We start from the raw sequence: 4,529 nt of genomic DNA on the forward strand, positions 1-4,529 counted from the left end.
TTTTGAATTTTGGCCCACTGTGTATTTGAGTTTGACACCCCTGTTCTAAATGCACATGAACAATCTTGCCTGTGCATGCATAGTTAACCACTAAAGGCCCATTTTGAGCCACGAAAAGTTAATTTCATAATTTGGTATTTTCTTCATGTTTCTAATGTTTGACATTTGAGGTAAAATCTCAGAATTTTGTTAAATCTTTCTCCTCATCTTCTAAAATATGTACATTGCATTGCATTTCTTAAAGCTCTTTACCAAAAATGATCTTACAATAATTTGAATGTGTCTTATGTCCTGTTTTTAAATGCATATATTTTTAATTATGCAACATTTATTCAATAACAAATGGTAACACTCCTGATCATTAATTTCAAACATTGCATCTGAAAACACCAACAAACATATCGACTTTTGTAATTTATTGGTGTAATGTTCAATTTAATTTTAGATTCATTGTTTCGGTTAAATATTATTCTCACAGATCATATGATTTGAGATCAGATTTGTAACCAGTTATATCCACACTGAATTTTGTTTAATTTAACTTTTATTTCAGCTGAGCTGTTGCTTTGTCTCAGCACTGTTGCAATTTTTTTTTATTCTATTCTATAGCATTTGCAAATGTTTAAGCATGTTTAGTCAAGTGAAAAAAGACAATTGTCAGCAGTTTGAACAACTTTTTGTTGTCTGTCTTTTAATAATAAAATAGTTTGTGCTTTTCATTCTGAATGTTTTCATTGTGTACAACATTGAATGCATAATCTTACATTTCATAAACTACACTGATATGAAGCGGCCACAAATTCAGCAACAACTGAGAAATGACAGGTGAAACAGATTTGACAGCTCTCTGCAAAACTAAGCCAATTGGCTGTTTGTGTGATCAGATTTGTAGATAAGTTTCAATTACCTTCTTTTCACTTTTGCTACACTTCTGCCATGGGGGATCAGCAAATGTGTGTGGAGAGTTGTCTGTAAACAAGTTAATTCAATGCATTAGCCCTGAACTCAGGCTCACATGCTCAGGCATTCGCTCAGGCTGTACCTGTACCCAGTAGCGGTTTTTGATACGGGTGACGCGGGCGGTTGCCCGGGGCGGCATCGTGGTGGGGGGCGGCATCACAGGCATCGGCAAAAAAAAAAAAAAATTGCCCGTACTCATGCTGCCCCAACATCATGCCAGCGCATATTGGGAACGGCATAGGCACCGATCGGTTTTCTATCACCCATTTGCTGGGAGTAAGGGTGCCCTTCGTTTGCAAGGTACGCCAGAGGGAGTGTTCGCCCAGGGCGCCAAACAGGCTAGGACCGCCACTACCTGTACCATAACTACTTATCACTAGGTGGCCTAATACAGCAGTCCCCAACCTTTTTTGCGCCACGGACCGATTTATGCATGACATTATGTGTGACATTGGTAGTAGTGGTTGTGCTCCTACAAGGCGGGTGACATTACTGGGGAGAGTGAGAGAATAACAAAACACATGAACAACAAGAAATATAAAACTAAAACATAAGTCATTCTAAACTTCCAAAGAAGACAACAAATCACAGGTCAATAACAAACACAAAATTTGTGTCAGAGTCCCAGGAAAATGTCAAAATCTTGGCACTGTCACCTTAACCCTTGGAGTGTCGTAAAAAAAGTACCCCTTATGACGTCCTAGAGCCAAAAATCGACCACGCCATAAAAAGTGCCAGAAAAAGATTATACATTAATATTTCATTCCACTTTAAATTAGCCAATCTTTTAGACTTACTTCTCCTTGAAATATACATCTAAAGTTTTAATTATATTTCGCGGATTTTAACCCTCTATATCCCGGTTTTGTCACATGAGCGCACGGCCGTTTTTGGCGAAAAAAATGAAAAAATTAAATTTTTTCCATAAAATACATTTGAAAGTTATATTTTATTGTACTTTTAATTAGGCCTTTGGATGGTCTAAAAATTACCACTGACCTTCACTTTGACCTGCCATTATTTTTTTTGCAGGAGCACATTAAAAAAAATGCATCCTAAGGACAATTCCCCAAAAAGTGCTATAAAAAATTTATATATTCATATTTTTTTTCACTTTAAATTGGTCAGTCTTTTAAAACTACTTCTCCCTGAAATATTCATACAAAGTTTGAATGAGTCTGCCTCTCCCTGGTGTCTGTCTCGAGCAGCCCGCTGGAAAAGGTGGATGTTCAAGCAGGCGTCAAATGTGGAGCAAGGGCGCCACTCGGTGGCCAAATAAAAAAATTACAATTCTAAGGCCCCTAGTCCAAAATGAAACCGAAAAGTAATCACCAAGACGTTAACGGTAATAATTCTGCAGTGAAAAATAGCATTTATAATGGGTTTTAATGAGGCGATTTATGGCTCTAGCGCGTCATGTGGATGGCGGTTTGTAGCTTAGCCACTTTAAGCTAATCTAATAAACTCAGACTGCAATTCGAAAGAAAAAAAAAAGGGTTGGAAGGTTTGACTATATTCTATTCAACACAGTGAAAATGGCCTAATATTAAAAAACGCTGTGGATGAAAAATGGCTGTGGTACCATCAGAGGGTTAATGTTCACTTAATATTGATAACTATAAATGTCAATTATAAGGATTTTTTTTAAAAATAAAATAGCAATGAAGAAAGAGTTTGCATTCAGTTCCAGCATATTCCTCATGAAAATATATAAAAAATATCATGGCTGTTTGTCTGAGGTAAAACATGTTATTGTTTAAAAACATGTTTGTTTCTCTAAAAACAAACATTACTCAAGCATTGCTTCTTGAAATGTTATCAAGGTTAATCATCCATTGTTTATTTATACACTGTAAATAAGTCTGTAGTTCAAAATTCTGTATAGACATGTATGATGGGGGAATTCTTGGCCTGGGTCAAAATTGACAAAAACCACCATGTGATGGTTCAGGTCAGTTATGGTTCAAATATGAACAGCATGTAGGGGTTTATAAGGTTTCCTTCACACACTCTTGCATTTATGAAGTCTGAAAATAAGGAGCAGGAATGCAGAAGTTTAGCGATCCCTCAGATCACTTGATTATAGTAACAGCTTAAACTTAAGATGCAGATGGACTGCTGGTGACTTTATCTAAAGGATAAAGGACACTCTTTCGAGGATGCCAATGTTCACATTTTGGACAGAGAGGACAGATGGTTTGAAAGAGGAGTGAAAGAAGCCATCTATGTCCACTGTGAGTGACATCTTTGAACAGAGCGGTGGTTTACGACACCAACTCTCTGCCATCTATAATCCAGTTTTGAGATCCCTTCCCAGACGCCTTAACGCCCACTCACATCCTGGGCCATCTGACCTCAGGAAATCGCATGATAAGGTGGGGCCAGGTTTCACAATGAGCTCACCCGAAACCCTGGCTGCTTGGGACCCACACCCATTTTCACACCTTGGCTCATGGGATTAGAGGATCATCAGGGGGTCCTTTTGTCCCTCTGTGGGGGGAAACTCCCACTAGGTTTATATCTGGGACTCCCCACCATTTGACCTTAGAACTGAAGAAGCTTCTCGGATGAGAGGTGAAACGTCTTCAAGTAACTTAAAGAAGTCCAGACGCTTTTCTTTGCAAGCTCCTTTGACTACAAAGCAAGACCTTTTAATTCTGTTGTTATATATGTCAATGGTATTAATCTGATAAGCTAAATTTCAGGGTAATGGTTTTACTTCTCAGAGTGGTCCAGTGGGTGAACACATTGATGACCAGGAGAGAAAACCAGGAGGTAAATTTTATGAATCATCCAAAACCAATGACAACGGTAAAATTTTTTCATTATACAATAACACAAAAAGCAAAAAATATATAAACTGCTGACTTCATAACTTTGAAAGAATTTGCAGCAACATGCACTGTGTATAATGCATATCTGGTTCATGCAATCCTGCAGAAACCACCGATGATTACATAAGTGGAAACAAGAAGGTAGGAGAATAAACCTTTATTCAAAAGATCAAAATGAATATTTACTCTGTTCTGCCATATGACAATGTAATTTGATTACATGTAGTACCTCTTTATTATTTGTTAATACAGACACTGCTTGACAGACTTCATCTTCAAGACAATGTTGAACAGAAGTTGTCACCAGCAGATTTTCTTCAAATACTTCCACCTGTGAAACAGATCGACCATGTAACATCTGAGAAAGATCTAGCTCACACTTTTCTCCACAGGCTGATAATGTTGGACTACAGGGCCAGATATATTCCTGTAAGACCAAACAGTCCTAAGTCATCTGACGACACGAAGTCATCTATGTCAGTAGCTGACGACACTGAGATAGATGATGACAGTGATCTAGAGCTTTTCTTGAAAACCACTGTAGACACAAATAAGAAAGAGAAGGATTGTGTACATCCAATGGACGTTCAGATGGCAGTATTTCACTGCTCAGACAGCTTCCTGAAACAGATGATGATTACAAAGCTCTCTCAGTGTCAGTATGCCTTACCTTTACTTGTTCCTGATCCAGTCACAAAGGAGATTCAGTTTCCTCTGTGGACTTTCAGAGAAATA

This window comes from Pundamilia nyererei, unplaced genomic scaffold, assembly GCF_000239375.1.
Source record: "Pundamilia nyererei isolate P.nyererei 1_Seehausen unplaced genomic scaffold, PunNye1.0 scaffold00093, whole genome shotgun sequence".
Taxonomy (NCBI): Eukaryota; Metazoa; Chordata; class Actinopteri; order Cichliformes; family Cichlidae; genus Pundamilia; species Pundamilia nyererei.